This window comes from Triticum aestivum, chromosome 7D (assembly GCF_018294505.1).
Source record: "Triticum aestivum cultivar Chinese Spring chromosome 7D, IWGSC CS RefSeq v2.1, whole genome shotgun sequence".
In the NCBI taxonomy this organism is placed as follows: domain Eukaryota; kingdom Viridiplantae; phylum Streptophyta; class Magnoliopsida; order Poales; family Poaceae; genus Triticum; species Triticum aestivum.
In genome coordinates this window covers 396,171,699-396,191,329 of record NC_057814.1, presented here as the reverse complement: position 1 = coordinate 396,191,329, position 19,631 = coordinate 396,171,699, and positions in this window count along the sequence as shown.

Below are 19,631 nucleotides of genomic sequence, written 5' to 3'. Positions count from 1 at the left end.
ACTAGTGAAGCTATGCAAGGAGTAGGGATTGCCACACAACATGGATGCACATGGAGCTACAAGTGTATAAAACTCTCCAATAGAACTACTTGGGGTGCATCCAACTTGCTTGCTCATGAAGACCTAGAGCACTTTTGAGGAGGCTCATCCTTGGAATATGCAAGCGAAGTTCTATAATGAAAGGTTCCCCACATAGTTATACTAATCAAAACATGAAAGCTCTCAAAACTGAAATACGGGTGCTCACTTTTTGGAGCACAAGTGTGGAATAAAAGATAGTAGTGTTGTCCCTTTTTTTATTTTTCTTTTTGGTGGCCTCCGTGGCTCTTTTTTTCTTTCTTTTTTTGGTGGCCTCCATGGCTCTTTTTTTATGGCAACACTCTATGAACATAAAACCATCACACTTTTTGATACTTATAACTCTCTCAACTTTCAACATGTTGATACAGCTGTATGTTGCCTGCCAGTGTAGCAAGATAACAATGAAGCATAAAACAACTTTCTCTAATAACATGATATGACATAATGGATGATGGATGTTGCATGGCAATATATCTCGGAACAGCTATGGAAATGTTGTAGTAGGTAGGTATGGTGGCTGTTTTGAGGAAGATATAATGGGGTCTATGTGTGAGAGAGCAAATCATCTCACGGGGTTTGGATGTACTGGTGAAGTATGCACAATTCTCAATGTGAGAAAGGGCAATGCACAACACCGAAGAGGCTAGAAAATATTTGGGAGGTGGAAGTGACAAAAACCAAAGCTCAACATTAGTCAAAAAGAACTCACAAGTTTGTTGTTTCACAATTAGCAGCTTTCAACATTTCAGCGCATGGTTAAATACACCCCAAGTGGGACCGTGGCGGAGTCACCGAAGTGCCATGTTAGCTTCCCTGACCTTAGCACACAACCCTGATACTAGCAACTACTTCTCACAGTTGACATCTATCATGTTCTTCTGCACCTTTGACATTTTTAAGTATTTGTAGTACGGTTCATGCTTTATTATACCATTCACTAATTAGCCTTAACTTCATGACCAGCAAGTTTAAACACCAATTCATCTAATAACTCAAAACAATTGCAAAGAATCAATTTAACATAGCTTAATGATCTACAAGACTATGCATGTTTTATTCGTTGCACACTACTACACTTTGTCATTTCTAGATCCAACACATTAACCAAGCAATTTTAATCCACTCTCCAAATAGATATAAGTGAAGCAAGAGAGTACTTTCTACAAAAGACTAATAGCTCTGAACATGATGATAAATAAAAAGCAGAGCTAAAAGCACAACATAGCTAGCTATAATACTCAAAAAGATATAAGTGAAGAATATGAGTGTTTCATGAAAAAGTGGAGCGTGTCTCTCTCCAAAACAAAATAAGGGACCAAAGGTATCAATGTGTCCAGCAAAGAAAGCAAAACAAAACTGAAAGCAAAAGCAAAAAGACGCTCCAAGAATAACTCATAATGGGCAAAGGAATAAAAATATAGTGATACGAGGGAAACCTGGTGATTGTTGACAAAGAAAGGGATGCCTTGGGCATCCCCAAGCTTAGATGTTTGTGGCTCCTTGGAATATGTCTTGGGGGTGCCTTGGGCATCCCTGATACATGCATTTTATATCATCATTTTTATATCTCATATTATCATATTGGAATGTTATTAGCACTGTTACATCAATGTTTTAGATGATTTATGGGACTTTCCTACAAAGTCCCTATTTTTGGTATTTAATATCAGGGAGGCAGATTCCCCTCATTTTCTTGTTTTTATTGTTTCAGGAGTTTCGGGAACCCAATGAACAAAAGGAAAGAAACCACGGTGATTTTTGTTCGGAAGGAATAACGTCGAAAGAAGACCGAAGGGAGGAGAGCCACGGGGCCCAAGTTGGGTAGGCCCACGCGGCCAGGTACAGGGGCCGCGTGGGACCCACCAACAGGAGCCTCGGGCGCCTCCTCGGCTGGGGCTTTTTACGTAGGTCGTTGTCTTGCCCGAAAAGTCACGCCCTATTTTTCCCCGAATTATCTGAGGCCGCGGCGGTGGTGAAACTCCTGGATCACTCTGAGGGGGTCAGATCCTGTTACTCCGGAGCCCCCGGAGAGGGGGAAATCATCGCCATCGTCATCACCTCTCCTCCTTGGCGTGGGAGGAGGCCTCTACATCATCACCATCACCAAGACCGGCACCATCTCCATCACCATCCCCGTGATCCATCTCGTTCCCCTCATAGTTTGAGAGTTGCTATACCCCAGATCATTGTCTTGTGCTCGTATTCATGTTAGTGATTGGGTACTTGTCATTATTTGGTGGTGAAGTTATAATTTCAGATTGTGTTGTACCCTTTATGCCACTGATTATGATCATGTTTGCACGTTGTGAGTAGTTCCCGCATGTTCCTGAGGGCATAGGATGAATTGGCAATGATTTATATATAACATGTGTTGGTATTTTGTCAAGAATTTATCTTTTATGTGATTCTATGATGGTGTTGTGCGAACGTCGACTGCACAACACTTCACCTTTATGGGCTCATAGGAGAACAACGTAGTGTAATGAATTGAGGAAGACTTAGGAGGACAAGAAAGCCTAAGACAGAGTCATATAGTTATAATTATGTGGGTATTAGTGTCGGGGACCTTAGAGTGTAATGCTATGGTGGGACTTTATGTCTTAATAATTCTTGTGCAGTCATTGAGTTGGCCACATTCATCATAAGGGGTTGTAGACTATTAATTTAGTTTTACCTAGTTATGGCTCCGCCCCAAGAAGATTAAAACTTGACAAGATATGAAACGTGTTATTTAATAAATCTATATGCCTAGTGATATTCGTGCCGCCCTCGGGAACGTTTTCCACATATAAGTTACACGTCACTTGAGCTTGTCCTCTTGCACATAGAGGATTGGGCTTTCCTCTCATTGAGAGCTTTCAACTGCTACTATTTACTTTCAACATTTTATATTTCCGTGCAATTATACAACCAAAAACCCCAAAAATACCTGCATCTTTCATTGTTTTATTTATCATTCTTGCTAACCAATACCTTTAGCTCCTCGTGGGTTCGACAACCTTTTCTAATCGAAAGGTGCTACAACTGATCTTCTGCACTTGGGAGCCATCAAGATACTTTTCTGGCGCCATTGCCGGGGAGCGTAGCGCTATTGGTAAGAAGTTTGGTAAGGAAACTTGGAAGCTGAATTTCATTTGCTGTTTTATCCCATTGATATTATGGCGTTTAGAAAGCATAAATCGCTGCATCTTGCTTTATATGAAAGTGCTTATACCACTACTGCTAAAGTGGTTGAAACTGCTGTGTCTAAGATACCTGAAGTGGAATTTAAAATTCGTGCTGGCCATGTTAAAACTGTTATGAAGCATATGTTTTCAGGAGATGGAACTAAGTCTGCACGTGAACACATTGAATTGATTGAAGAAATATGTGGCTTATTTAGGATTACTAGTGTTTCTGAGGACTATGTGAAAAGGAAGCTATTATTTGCATCTTTATCTGGTAATGCTCGTGATTGGTTCAGGTCTTTAGATGAAGAAGCCACTACTGAATGGAGCGTAATGAGGAAGATTTTCTTTCTCAAATATTTTACTTCAAGAGAAGCTTATGAGAACCGCTGCTATATATTTAATTTCTGGCCACATCTGGAAGAGAGTATTACTCAAGCTTGGGGAGACTGAAGGCCCTCCTTCGTGAAAATCCTTGTCATGATCTTACAAGAAAACTTATATTGATAAACTTTTATGTGAGGCTGCCTATGAAGCATAAGAAAATTTTGGATAATTCATCTGGTGGGAGTTTTACAAACAATAGTGAGGAAGAAGCATGAAACTTATTGGAAACTATTTCTGAAAATACTGGACACTGGGAACTTGATAAAGGTAATGAGCCTTACTTTGATTATGGATACTAGAAAGGGGGCAGGCGCGGCGGCACGCCGCGCTAGGCTGACGACATGAAGCTACACATAAGACATTGTATCAATACTAACAAATCCCATTCCGCAGGCAGAATTAGCCAAACCAATACTTAAAGCTTTGTGCTAAATGAATCATGGATCGGAGAGAGTTCAAACAACCGATCTGCGCCTGACTTCAAGCCAACCCGAGTACCCCACCCAAACCAACTGAGTAAAGCACCTCTCAATCAAAGCAAACCCTACCTAAGTCGCCCTGCGTAGCATCAATATACTAAATGAATATAACCGCAGCCAAAAAACCTTATCGCCTTAGGACATCTCCAACAGTTGTAAGATAGTTGTTGGTAAATTTGCCACCTAGGACATAGTGATGATGTGGCATGTAATAAATGTAGAGAGAGAGTAAAGTTGTATGTAGATTAACCAACAACCTTTGCACAAGCTCCAAGGTGGAATAGAGAGCAATCACATTTATTTTCTCACCAGCTATTGGATAGCTTAAATACATTGGAGTAGTTGTATGATAGCTTGTTGGTTGATGACATGGACATTTTACCAATAAAACTAACATACAACCTGTTGGAGATGCCCTTAGCAGCGATAGGAAGGGAAACTCTATAAATCCACCGGCATATCCTATCATTTTTATCGACCGCTTTTCCTGCTCAAGGGCATGACCGCCGTTGGCCCTTCTTTTTCCACCGCACTGCTTGCTATCCGCTACTGAGAATTTCGGCAACAAGGCCACTGTTGCAAAAAGAAAAACTATGATAAGACGTCTATTGTAAGGAAAATAAAATTGCAACAGAGCCTCCCTTGCAAGAAAAAAAATTATAACAAGACCTTTGTTGCAAAAAAATGCAACAAGACCTCTGTTACAAAAAATATATGCAACCTGACATATGTTGTAAAAATTTCCGCAACACGACTCATGCTGCAGGAATTTTCCGCAACAGGACTTGTGTTGCAATGACAGAGGGTGACGCTCGGCCACTCCATCTGCAGATCTCACGGCTCGCGAAGCGGCGGATGTTTTCAAAAAATCCAGCGTTGGCCCGATAGGAAGCCCCGAGTCAGCTAGACACGGCGCCCAAAGCAACACCCACCCAGCTTCAATAAAGACCGGCGACCAACCTGTCTCAATGGAAGTCGTCTTGGGAACGCATAAACAAAAACCATCCACAACCCCTTCGCCTCGGAAAAAGCAGAAAACGCCTCCATAACTCCCATTACTCACTCCGCCACTGTAGACAGTGGTGGACCCACCATTGGGGCGAGCTGGGGCGGCCGCCCCGGGTCGCCGGTGGCGAAAAATCGAACCCCCGTTACATATCCTTCCTCCCCGTTTCCTCCGGCGAGCGATTCATGGTGGCGGCGGCGTTGGCGTTATTCTCTGTTTACTCTGTTGAAGCGGTGTGGGAGCAGTTTGAAGAAGATAGAGGTTTGGGCTGGACTGCATAACTGGGCTACGTTACTACAAGCCCAAATGCCCAATCGACAGGTCTCCTCGTCAAACAAAAAAAAGTCCCTAATCGATCCCAGTCGTTCCGAACCTAGCCACTGCAGTGGTGCTGTGCGGTCGCCTGACGCCGCCTCACGCTGCTCCGCGCCTCCGTCGACGCCGACGCCCCGCTGCCTCGCGACCCCCGCCAGTGCAGGATGTCCCCCGCCGCTCCGTCGCCACTCCGTGCAGTACCGCCGCGGCGCCACCCCGCTGCCGGCTCCATGCTGTTGTTTCCTGACTCATTGTCTGCCGCCTGCAGTGATGGATTCTGAAATTTTCGATGAAGAGACCGCTTGGATAGCTGCTGAAGAAGCTGATCTGAGGCTGAGGCTCTAGATTTGGTGCCAGCAGTGGCAACGGATGGTACATGCAGATCGACCAACCGGAAGCGACACATGATTCCAAGACCAACGATCACGAACATGTATCCTCTTCAGTTTTTCTAGTCTCCTTGGACATTTTCAGTACTAGATATGTTAGTTGGATAGGAACAGTAGACTGACTTCAATTGGTGGTTGTTGCCGTTGTCAACGGAGTTCTAGCTGTTAGTGATTTCTTTGGCCATACAAATAAGATTGTAAACATGTTTAGCTAGCCATTGTAAAATTCTAACTGCACATACTTTTTTCTTCTATGTAAGGGCCTCATGTAAAAGGAAAGGAGCATTTGCAGCAAAAGTGATGATTGGTTTAATTATTTGATGGTTTGCTTTGTTGAGAGCGAGATATTTGCTAAAATTAGTGACAAGGAGATTATGGTTCATTTCATGCCTGAAGAGCCGTCTCAGGCCATCTACCTCCACAACCCTGTGTTCTTTGCGCAAGTACATCATAAAGGTATACTACCATCATATGATCATATAAAAATATACAGTTGTTATCATGCTTGTGTTAATACATTATAATTTTGTAGGTCTCATTTGTATTATGGGATCATATTGTGGCATCAAGTGTGCATTTTAAGTGACAAGAGTACATGTTAGTAGTTTACCAATGTTTAAGACATGTTTTATACTTTTGTTGTCGAATGTTATGAGTTTTGGTTGAATAGAGTTGCATTTGTATAAAAAAATATAGACCGTAAACGTTCGCCCCGGCTAACTTTAATTCCTGGGTCCGCCACTGAGTGTAGACCACCACTGTACTTACAGCCCCGACTCTCACTCACAACGCCACATCCTGTCCACAATGGACGATCCACCTCCGCCACCGGCGAACTATCCTCGCAAGCATGGAGGATTCACATCAACCTTCAACAAACCTTCACCGTTTGTGCGTTCCGCTGCACCCATGCGATCTGTGGTGTACCCTGCGACAACGCCGCCCAAGAAAGCGCCAGCGCCGCCAGAGCCGCCCCAGTGCACAGCACTGAGCCCGCCATGCCCTCCGCGCAGGAGAAACTCGCTGGCAGCAGCTCAAACCGCGGCGGCCATCGAGCTGAGGAGATCGGGGATCGGTCCCCCACCGGGGCTTCCGCCTGTGCCACGCTTCGACCCAGCGCCCCACTACTTCCAACCATTCACCCGCGCACCAGCAGCTCAATCTGGCTGGACTCAACCCACAGGAATGCTGAAATCCTCACCGCCGCCTGGACCTTCTTCCTCAGGCACATCAATGGAGGCTATATCCAGACAAAGCACAACCAGGCTGCTCTTGCAACCAGTCGCTCCATCTGCCCAACAACCCACGGTAAGTTCATTTACCCAACCTTCACATACAGCTACGCGTAAGGCCACCTAGACATCACCTGAACTACTCTATTGATATGTATATAAGTAGCCACAGATTGACATGTTGACCAATACGTCTACTCGGATACTTCACCACTGACAATGTTCTCTATGTACCATTATCTGACATTTCTGTATACGTCAATCACAAGAGTGGGATACTCACCGCTGCAACAGCATCCCTCAACCTCTGGATCCTAAAGCTTACAGCCACCAAAACACCATCGACGACAGAGGGCGTGTTGATGACCTGGAGGCAGTTGCAGACATGCTAGAGAAAGAAGAATCCGATAGAAAAGCAACTAAGAAAAACCCAGCAGGACGCCCTCCACGGCTAGGCCACGGTGCGGCCGATCTACTACCATACCGGTTCTACGTGCAAATCACAGCCAAAAACTTGAAGGCACTGGTTATACCAACAGCATTTGAGCCAGTGCTGGAAAACAGAATGAGTATCAGCAGATCCAAGCCTGAACACAAGGTTAGTGTACCAATCCGAGTGACTAAATTCTGTGAGCACAGGGTCCAGCTCCAGTGGTTCAACGATCAACTGGTATTCCTGAAAGGATGGAAAAAATTCGCCAGAAAAGTGCAACTAAAGGTGGACGACGTCTTGGTATTTAAATACCAAGACAAAGGTTTTAAGGCTAAGTTGTTCCCACGCCACAACTCCACAGAAGCGGCGTTCGCCTGCAAACGCCACGGTGGCTAGTCCTACAGCAGCGTTTTTCTGGCTACAAACCCAGCAGCTGATCACAGTCATGTATGCTCTGAAACCGCTAAAGATTTTACTTATTCTTCGCCAAGAACGCACTCCTGTGGGCTAACTAATAACCAAACTGTATGGAGTATTCCACGCTGTAAATCACCAGATACTCTCGGCCTACACCGACACATCTTATACGCACTCCTTTTTCTGATCGAGTGTATGCTCGGACAACGGGCCGATCCGCCTGTAAGCCATACCAAGATAGTACCTACATACCCGTTGTTACGATTTCCTTTTCATACGCCTAATCTTCACTGATAATCGCACACAATTATTTTTGTAGACTACGGCACCCGGCGGACCCATAAGCATGGCCGTAGAGAAAGCCAAAAAAATGAAAAGAAGCAACGGTACCGGTATTGGCCATCACAACGAAAACCTGGCTCCTAGAACGTTCTGTGTAACGCATCTACCTCCTCACCTGGTTATGCTACCTATTCCTGAAACATTCAGAACGCATCTGGACAGCGTTCCAGGTATAATCACCATTAGGACCAACACAGGATGCACCTGGGATATCGAACTGGAAGAGTTCAGCGGCAGGGTCATCCTGAACGAAGGCTGGCCAGCATTTATCGCCTCTCATCAGATCAGGACTGGATATCTGCTCATCTTCAAAAAAGAAGGCCCAAAAGATTTCAGAGTAATTCTATTCGACGATAGTCAATGCGAGGCAGTAAAGAAATGTCCTCAACATCACAACGACCTCAAGAAGATCGACTAAGAATGAAAGGCATCACCGTGCCTGCCTGGATTATGCTCATGTCTGTACGACGTGAACTACCAGCTCCATCAATCCATTGCATGATATAAGCAACAGACATAGCACTAACCCATCAGAAATAACCGCTAACCATAAAGGGTTAACCTAATTCCACGCAGACAAAAAACAGTGGACTATAAACACACACAACACACACGTACGACTAACTCCCAGTCTAACCCGACTAAGACACCACATAGAGAAGGGAACAACTCCCGGGTAAGTACGACTGAGGCAGCACATCAAGGACGACTAACCACTAACTCATCTTTGACATAAAATTCGTACAGACCTCCATGGAGCAAATAACAAACATGACAGACACAGCAGGACAAACCAACCGTACCCAAATAACGACACACACAGTGTATGAAAGGAACGGATTAAACTGCGCCTAGGACACACGAACGGACAGAGAAAACATCAAAACACGTCCGAGACACTCTGCATCAGTCAACCTACAAAACTCACATGCCGACTCCAAACAGAGCATGTCCGGCTCCCACCAAAACAGAAGACGACTCCCAGAACAGAAGTGTCGCGTGTCGGAACACAGACACCGGGAGTGTCAAGACACCCCCTTTGAGGTTCGGCACGGGGCACAAAGAGGTCGGAGATCTACTTCACCGGCCTTCCTAGAGACAGGTCCCGGCTACGTCGTCGATCCCGACGGAGAGAGAGATCGAGGGAGGAGTAGAGAGAACGAGACGGCAAACACAGGGCAGTTTACCCAGGTTCGGCCGCGTGGTGCGGAAACCCTACTCCTGCATGGATGTTCTCAAGATCATGGTGGTGGAGCTACAAGGATGGTTCCCGGGGGACTCATGGTGAGTGGCCCGAGCTACACGAAGGGCAGATCCTCCTGGAGAGATCCCCTCCCTTCCTAGTCTAGCCTATCCTTCTAGCTTGCGGTGGCTTGGCTCTGGTCTTGTCTTGAGTTGGCTTGGATTCGCCCCTCCTCCTCCTCGTGCCCATGGTCCTCCCTTTATAGCTCGAGGGGGTTGCCACAATGGGCATGAGGGAGGTCACGTGCTTCTCTCCATTTCCTAGCCGGGCGCTCCTCCAGGTTTTGGCGGGAAGAGAGGTGGCGCTCCGTCGTTGGCTCGCGGTGGACGGAGCGGTGCCGCCCCAAAGCGTGCCAGCTTTGGGGCCAACAAATGTGTCAGGAGTGGTTGGCTCCTGACAGAGGATCGCTCCTGATCCTCTGGCATCGTCCTTGCGTGGTAGGTGGTGTCTTCTACACCACCTTGGCGCCCAAGTATCATAGCCTTCCGGCCCAAGCGTTCGGAGAGGCATCCCATTCTCCCAGGTCTTACTCCGACGGACAGCCATCCCGGGGACTAGCAGTGACAGGCCTCCTACCCGGGTCACCTGCTCTCAATCCCGGGATGCTGTACCGTACCCTGTGGAGAACCTCCTGGGTCGTCCCCGGGGAGCGCCTGAAGGGGAACTCTCTAGCTGGACCAGACAAGCTTCACTATGGAGGGAACGGTACGGAGTCGATCATGGATGGCCTCCTGCTCATCCACTCGTCCGCTCACCGTGATACTGGGCCCGTATACGCCGTCTTCCACGTCTTCTGGGGCTAGCCGGGGTTAGCCCGATCCTGGCTCGTCGGGGCACACTGTCCCACAATGTGCCAGCAAGCTTCGTCTTCTGGGGGTGCACGGCGAGAGTGCACCCGGGTCTCGGCCTTCTCTTGGTGGTGGGCCCGCTTTGCCAGGAGCAATGGGGGCCCTGGTCTTCATTGCTACGACAGAAGCCCTCGGGCATGGTCCCGGCAGACTTCCATCGGCTGACGGGGCTATGGCCAAAAAATGGTCAAAGCGGGACCGTCGCGTCCCGTCACGTCTTCGCTTCGATGGGTCTTGTCGATCTGACGCGGTGCGCAGTGGGCAGGCGACCCGTCGGGGCGACCGCGCCATGCGTCAGAGGCATTGATGGGGGCAGTGCTAGTGGGAAACTGCCCGCAGTCTTCGTGGCTCCTTGGTTCCCGCGCGCCGCGGAAGCCGAGGAGATAGTGGGGGGAGCGAGAGGGGCGAGCCCCCTCCCCCGTTATAAGGAGGCGCGGGGGGAGCGGTTCTCACCACTGCCCATTGCCTCTCAGCTCCTCAATCTTCTTCTTCTTCCCGCGCTTCTTGGAGAATTCCTTCCGGCCGTCATGGTGAAGAGAGAACCCAACTCGCCCCCACCAGTGGCGGCGCCGCTGGCGCTGGAGGTGGCGGAGGCTGTGGCGGCTTTGGCTATGGTGCTGGATGGAGCGGAAGCGCCCGCCCCTTCAGCAGGAGTGGCAGCCTCGGTGGCGAAGAAACGGGGCCGCCCTCCCCTCCCGGTGGAAGAGAGGCTGAGGAGCCTCAAAGAGCAAGATGCCCGGCGGAAGGCCAAGAGGGACACTGACCGCCTGGCGAAGAGGTCGCAGCCGCCGCGCGGTTCTGCATCTAGGGGCACCCCAAGGTTGATGCTGGGGGGTGGCCCTGGAGATGCGGGTGCGTCAAGTAGCGGGGGGTCGAATCCCCCCATGGGGCAGAGGGAGCCATCAATCCCTCCTTCGAACAGGTTTCCCCTTCCCTCGCTGGCGCCGAGGGAGGATCCACGGTGGCCGCCACGAGAGTTCCTTATTCATGCGAATGACGACCTCCGCGGCAGGTGCCCTCTCCCTCCATCGTTCACCTCCCTCTTCTCGGCGCACAGGATCACCTACTTCAAGCTCTGGGTTGATGGGTGCGACAACGACCCCATCTTCGCCGAAGTGGCGTATACGGTCGACGGCGAGATGTACATCAAACGTGGCTGGGGGACGTTCATCAGATGCCATGGCTTCGGATACGTCTCGGACCTCCACGTTGCTTACGACGGGTGGTGGACGCTCGCCCTCAAGGTGTTCAACCAAGCCGGGCTGGCTGCGGCCTGCTGCCTGGAAAGCGAGAGCGATGACTCCTCAGAAGATGGGCGGGAGTGAAATCCTCTCATCTTTCCATCTCCAAGATCTTTCCTCCTAAAAAATGGAGATGGAGTTCTTGGCGATGGCCTGACGGATCCTTGCGCCAGGGTCTTCAGTAATAAACGTAGGGCTGGAGATGTTCGTCTTCTGATCTTGTAAAAACTTCCTTTTGTCTTGAATGAATGAAGATCTCCGCCTTTTAGTTTCAGACTATAGCTTGTTCTTCCGTTTCAATCTGTGTATCTTGACCAGACTGGGTGATTCCCGGGGCTCCTGCCGCAAAGGTTCCCCGGAAGGCTTGCTCATGATGACGTCAGGTTTCTGGGTGACGGGGATGCGGTACGGTTGCATCCCAATGGTCGGACGAGTGGGCTGAGAGCGGGAGCAGAGGATCTCCCCGCCCCTAGGCCTATAAATAGACCGGTCAGGGCGCTTGGCACTCTCAGCCTAACTCCTCCAACTTTTCTGTCTTTCTTCTGCTGCAGCTTCGCGAATCTTCCTCAAGATGTCAGGAGAATCTGACCAGCCGCGCTCAGATCTGTCGAAGGAAGAGTCCTTTGAACTGCACGCCGAAAAGGCGCGGGCCAAATCCCGAGGCACGGCGATTGGAGAGGACGAAGTTGCGTCTGATCCTTTGGGGCTGGACGCATATCCAACGGTCTCTGCTGCAATTGGCCAGTCTTCCAGATCCAGAGGGCTGGAGTTCGCTCCGTCCTTCCAGGCCTTGCGGAAGGAGGAAATTTTGAAGGATCTGAGGGAAGAGGCCTCAGGTCATTCGCGAATCATGGAGCTTCTGGACGAACTTGGTGCAGCCATGAGGGTAAGGCGTGTTCCGTCGGTTTTCTTCAACCATGCTCCCGCCAGCCCCGAGCCTTTGTCGGGGGTGACGAGGTGACGCACGTCCCCAGGAGCGAGGGGTCCAGAAGAACTTGACGCTTACGAATCCTTTCTGCAGGGGGAAGATGAAGCGGCGACCCAGATGGTGAGAGCCATCCATATGCAGTGCTCCCGGCTGCTTCCCCCCTTTGCCCGGAGGTTCCCGACCCCGGATAGTACCTGAAGAGGCTTTGCGCGAAGCTTCTCCTTTTCCCCCAGGCATCCCCGGGAGGCAAGGATGGCCCTACAAGCAATAACAAACTGCAGAGTGGGGGTCCTCCCCATCTCAGCCTTAGCGTTAGGGAAATAAAGCTGTAATTCTGTAAACTTAGAAACGCAATGCAGAAGATAATAGTGCAGGTGCTCATGTCTATATGATCCATCTCGGGGTCTAGGCCAATTCCCTCAGGAGCACGTTGGAAGTCCTTCGTAGCTGGGTAGGTCCCTATGAGTACTAAGTAGTGGAGGACCCTGCGCGCTTTGGCCTCATACGATCTCTAGCCCCTAGAGGCTAGAGTCGAGTTCCATTCCGCCCCAGTGATCACACCTCTGCCCCCTAAGGACCTGCACCCCAAGGCCGTCCGCCCCTGACGCCGGTGGAACTCCCAGAACTAGTCTGTAGTCCAGCGGGGGGAGGATGACAGAGGACAAGGGGCACCCGCGAGACGTCAGAGCCATGCTCAAGAGGAGGTATCTGCACTCCGAGCGGATTACATGCTTAATGCAATATGCATGAGGTTGACTTACTGTGATATTCTGAAGCGGGTCGTAGAACGCTCCCGGGTCATGGCATGCCTTCGTAGTCCCTCCTTGCAAGTGCCCGGGAGCGCGACCTTGCAAAACAACTCATTAGTAGTAACAACTGAGCCCTCTATCCGTATCACGGTCATCTTTTCATTCAGCGAAACCCCTCAAGCAACGAGACTACCAGGGCGATCTGCGATGATCCTTCCACGCCATCGTCGCAGCACTATTCGTCCCCTTGACGAGAGATAGCATGGTTGGGTGGCCCATGAGTCTTGCCTAAATTTTCTGGTGGGGCAAGCCTCGCACCATTTAGGCAAGCAGGATTGTCCAGACTATGTCTAGATTGGGCGAGATACAATCTACGACCCCTAGCGCACAGCTGCATCCCAGTCCCCGGTAGGGCAGATCTTCACCGAGGCAATGCCATCAGCCCCGTCTAATAACACGCCTCTTGCGAGTGCGGGCTCGACCGCCTGCCTGGGCAGCGGAGTCGAACTATACTGATGCATCCGGGCCCTATGATAGCCCCCTTGCTTGTGGGTTTTGCCGAACCAGAAAGGCTCCGAGATACGGTGTTAGGCTCGTACTGAATTGGAAATACTTATCTTTATTCCGCTCGCCCATTGGATTACAAACACACTTTGCGCTTCTTGCGGCCAAATCAGGTCTTCTGTTAAGATGGTTGTGTTTGTGAATCGGGGTAGAATCTCCTCAGGTGCTCGATGTTCCAGCAATTGGCCACTGGGTCTCCTTCCTCGGTCTCCAACCGGTATGCGCCTGGGCGGGAGACGTGCGCCACTCGGAACGGGCCCTCCCATGGGGGCGACATCTTGTTCTTTCCAGAGGTGGATTGGATCTTGCAGGACGAGATCTCCTTCAGCAATTTGGCAGGGGGCGAATGTTGCGGCTGTGATAGCGACACAATCCTTGCTGGTATCTGGCAGAGCGTAGTGTGACCCCGCGTCGAGTTTCTTCGAGGGTGTTGAGGTCATCGATTCTCTGTTCCGACTGGGTGGACTCATCATAAGCTCTCACTCGTGGTGATCCGTGTTTCAGCTCGGAGGGGAGTACTGCCTCGGCACCGTAGACGAGTGCAAAAGGCGTCTCACCCGTGGCTCTGCTAGGCGTGGTTCTCATGGACCAGAGCACGCTAGTTAGTTCTTCGATCCAATTTTTTCCCTCTCTTCTTCAGCCTCTCAAATGTCTTGGTTTTCAGTCCTTTTATAACTTCTGCATTCCCCCGCTCAACTTGGCCATTGCTCCTTGGATGGGCGACTGATGCAAAGCAGACTCTTGTTCCGAGATCTTCATAGTAGGATAGAAACGCTGCGCTTTTCAACTGAGATCCATTATCCATGATTATCCGATTGGGGACTCCAAATCGGCACACAATCCCTGTGATGAACTTGACCGTTGCCTGGGCAGTGATATTCTTGACGGGCTCCACTTCGACCCACTTGGAGAACTTGTCGACGGCGACGAAGAGAAACTCGTACCCTCCCACCGCGCGTGGGAGCTTACCGACGATGTCCAGCCCCCAAACCGCGAAGGGCCAAGAGACTAGAAGCGTCTGAAGCGCTTGTGCTGGCTGGTTGACATTCTTGGCGTGGAATTGGCAAGCGTCGCAAGTTCTGACCAACCGTTCGGCGTCGAAGACGGCGGACGGCCAGTAGAACCCTTGACGGAAAGCTTTTCCCACCAAGGCTCGTGAGGCGACGTGGCTGGAGCACGTGCCTCGATGAATCTCCTCCAGTAGCTACTATCCCTCCTCCCGAGGGATGCAGAGCAGCATGACGCCGTTGTGGCCTCGACGATAGAGCTCGTTGTCGACCATGGCGTACATCCTGGCCTGGCGTGCGACCTTCTCGGCCTCATGCGGGTCCTCGGGCAGGATGTGGTCACACATGTGCTTGACGATGCCAGTGGCCCAAGGGGGATGAGTCCTGTTCCCGGGGACCACTGAGGATTCGAGGGGGAGCGCGAGGATTGCCGGGGTCGATGGCTCTGCGGGTGTAGATGTAGAGGCAGCAGCCCCTGGGAACAAGAAGGGGAAGAAGAAGAAGGAGAAGAAGAAGAAGAAGAAGAAGAAGAAGGAGGAGGAGGAGGAGGAGGGGGAGGAGGAGAAGGGGAAGAAGAAGCAGAAGAAGGAGAAGAAGGGGAAGAAGAACAAGAAGGGGAAGAAGCAGAAGCAGAAGAAGAAGAAGAAGAAATTTTACCACGGCATGTTGATGCTGCTCCATGATAGCATGACGAGTTTCATGAATTTCAGATGAGTTTTGGATTTACTAGAATTTAAAAACCAGGTATCTCAATGTTTGAGGCCGAGTGACGGTGGCAGGGTGTTTGAAATTCATTCCCATTTCTTGCATCGGACCTAAGCATGCAACCAAGGACACATATTTGATTTTTCAACCAGTTTATGTGCACTGGAGCATGTGCATGTAGTTCAAATTTGAATTATGCACATAAAATGCCTGGAAAACCCAGTTAATGTATAAAAATGTCCAAACAAACCCGAAAAATTCCAAAATTAAACACAACACTCCTATTTTTCTATGTTGACACTAGAAATTTTTTGAAAGCATTAAGAGGCAACGGATATTGTTTCGTCCCCAAAGGTGGCACGTTCCCTACCGAAACCATCACGCTTGTTGTGAGAAGCTCTGGTTTGTGAGAAGCTTATACCCAAACCTGCCCCAATTGGAAAAAAATTACCACGGCATGCTGATGCCGCTCCATGATAGCATGCCAAGTTTCATGAATTTTAGACGAGTTTTGGATTTACTAGAATTTAAAAACCAGGTATCTCAATGTTTGCGGCCGAGTGATGGTGGCAGGGTGTTTGAAATTCATTCTCATTTCTTGCATGGGACCTAAGCATGCAACCAAGGACACATATTTGATTTTTCAACCAATTTTTATGCACTGGGGCATGTGCATGTAGTTCAAATTTGAATTGTGCACATAAAATGCCTAGAAAACCCAGTTAATGTATAAAAATATCCAAACGAACCCCGAAAAAATCCAAAATGAAACACAACACTCCTGTTGTTCTATGCTGACACTAGATATTTTTTGGAAGCAATAAGAGGCAACACATTTCTTTTCGTCCCCAAAGGTGGCACGTTCCCTACCGAAACCATCACGCTTGTTGTGAGAAGCTCTGGTTTGGGAGAAGCGTATACCCAAACCTGCCCCAAATGGGACAAAATTTTTACCACGGCATGTTGATGCCGCTCCATAATAGCATGCCAAGTTTCATGAATTTCAAACGAGTTTTGGATTTACTAGAATTTAAAAACCAAGTTTCTCAATGTTTGCGGCTGAGTGACGGTGGCAGGGTGTTTGACATTCATTCTCATTTCTTGCATGGGACCTAAGCATGCAACCAAGGACACGGATTTGATTTTTTGACCAATTTATATGCACCGGAGCATGTACATGTAGTTCAAATTTGAATTATGCACCTGAAATGCCTACAAAACCAAGTTAATGTATAAAAACGTCCAAACGAACCTTGCATAATTCCAATTTTTTTGACGACACACCTATAGTTGCATGTTCACTGCAGATAAAAGTACTAACAATTCAAACACCATCCTTTACAGCTGTGACCCCATTACGTAATTCAAATCAAGAATAAAAATCAAGTAGATCGCACACAGTTTATTATCACCAACCGTGTGAGATGCATCACAAAATATCTTGGAGCACCGTCGGTGTATAGTACTGAAGGAAATATGCCCTAGAGGCAATAATAAAGTATTATATATTTCCTTGTATCATGATAAATGTTTATTATTCATGCTAGAATTGTATTAACCGGAAACATAATACATGTGTGAATACATAGACAAACAAAGTGTCACTAGTATGCCTCTACTTGACTAGCTCGTTAATCAAAGATGGTTATGTTTCCTAGCCATAGACATGAGTTGTTATTTGATTAACGGGATCGCCTCATTAGGAGAATGACGTGATTGACATGACCCATTACGTTAGCTTAGCACCCGATCGTTTAGTATGTTGCTATTGCTTTCTTCATGACTTATACATGTTCCCATGACTATGAGATTATGCAACTCCCGTTTACCGGAGGAACACTTTGTGTGCTACCAAACGTCACAACGTAACTGGGTGATTATAAAGGTGCTCTACAGGTGTCTCCAAAGGTACTTGTTGGGTTGGCGTATTTCGAGAATAGGATTTGTCACTCCGATTGTCGGAGAGGTATCTCAGGGCCCACTCGGTAATGCACATCACTATAAGCCTTGCAAGCATTGTGACTAATGAGTTAGTTGCGGGATGATGTATTACGGAACGAGTAAAGAGACTTGCCGGTAACGAGATTAAACTAGGTATCGAGATACCGACGATCGAATCTCGGGCAAGTAACATATCGATGACAAAGGGAACAACGTATGTTGTTATGCGGTCTGACCGATAAAGATCTTTGTAGAATATGTGGGAGCCAATATGGGCATCCAGGTCCCGCTATTGGTTATTGACCGGAGAGGTGTCTCGGTCATGTCTACATAGTTCTCGAACCCAAAGGGTCCGCACGCTTAAAGTTACGATGACAGTTATATTATGAGTTTATGTGATTTGATGTACCGAAGGTTGTTCGAAGTCCCGGATGTGATCACGGACATGACGAGGAGTCTCGAAATGGTCGAGACGTAAAGATTGATATATTGGACGACTATATTCGGACACCGGAAGTGTTCCGGAGAAGTTTCGGATTAAACCGGAGTGCCGGAGGGTTACCGGAACCCCCCGGGGAAGTATTGGGCCTTAGTGGGCCTTGAGGGGAGAGAGAGGGCAGCAGCCAGGAGGTGGTGCGCCCCCTCCCAGAGGAGTCCTAGTTGGACTAGGAGAGGGGGGCGCAGCCCCCTTTCCCTCTCCCTCTCTCTCTCTTTCCTTCCCCCCCTTCTTTTCCTAGTAGGACTAGGAAAGGGGAGTCCTACTCCTACTAGGAGGAGGACTCCCCCCCTCTCCTTGGCGCGCCCCATAGGCAGCCGGCCTCCCCCTTGCTCCTTTATATACGGGGGCAGGGGGCACCTAAGAACACACTTGATATACGATATTTTAGCCGTGTGCGGTGCCCCCCTCCACCAGATTACACCTCGATAATACCGTCGCGAAGCTTAGGCGAAGCCCTGCGTCGGTGGAACATCATCATCGTCACCACGCCGTCGTGCTGACGAAACTCTCCCTCAACACTCGGCTGGATCGGAGTTTGAGGGACGTCATCGAGCTGAACGTGTGTAGAACTTCGGAGGTGCCGTACGTTCGGTACTTGATCGGTCGGATCGTGAAGACGTTCGACTACATCAACCGCGTTGTAATAACGCTTCCGCTGTCGGTCTACGAGGGTACGTGGACAACACTCTCCCCTCTCGTTGCTATGCATCACCATGATCTTGCGTATGCGTAGGAATTTTTTTGAAATTACTACGTTCCCCAACAAGTACGCCTATGGCTTACGCGAGAAGGTGCGTCGGCTACAGTCCACAGTCGGTGTGTCAAGCACACTTGCTCACTCCCCAAATATCATTTCACTATTCAATCGTCGCCGGTGAAATATGGGGACGTGGACCCGCGTCATGAGGGCAACTTCGGCGGCCCACTCCGGCGAGAGTGCGACCGCAGCCGCCAGGCGCGTGCTAACAAGCTTCGTGAGGGTGACCGCAATCTACGTCCGGGCGGCCAAGGCAGCCCAAACGGCCGTTGTTGCTTCTTAGGCGGCGGCAGCAGCATCTGCCTCAGGGATAGCAACTGGCGAGAGCAGCACAACAATTGCCCGTTCTGCAGCGGCGGCCTTAGCCCTGATGGAGGCCGCCCACCACCATGTCGAGGCCGTCCACGCCTAGTTCATGGCGGTCATCGCACAAATTGAAGGAAGCTTCTCCATTAATGGTCGGCAACCCACGGCCGAAGAGTTGGCAATCGCCGAGAGAGTTTGAGCAGCCATCCATTCCTGTGCGGCATACCTTGCCACGACGGAGCCCTTCAAAGCCCAGATCACAGCCGCCCACGCCCACCTCATGGCGAAATATTCCAAAGATATGGCGGACGCGGATGGCGAGATGCTTGCCGAGTATGGTGCGATGGATGCCATGGAGCCCCTTCCCCAGGAAACTGTGGGGCGCCAGCTGGACATGGAGGCGGCGGCGGAGATCAACGAGCACCAGCCGTAGTAGTACTCTTTGTTTTGTTTAATTAAGAGCGCCGGTCTTTAATTTGTTAGAGTAATGTTTAGGTCAGCTAGCTCTATTTAATTGCTGAACTTGCTCGATTAAGAAGTGTGGGTGTGATGTACTCTCCTTTGTGTACCCTAATTATGCAATGACGTGGATGAC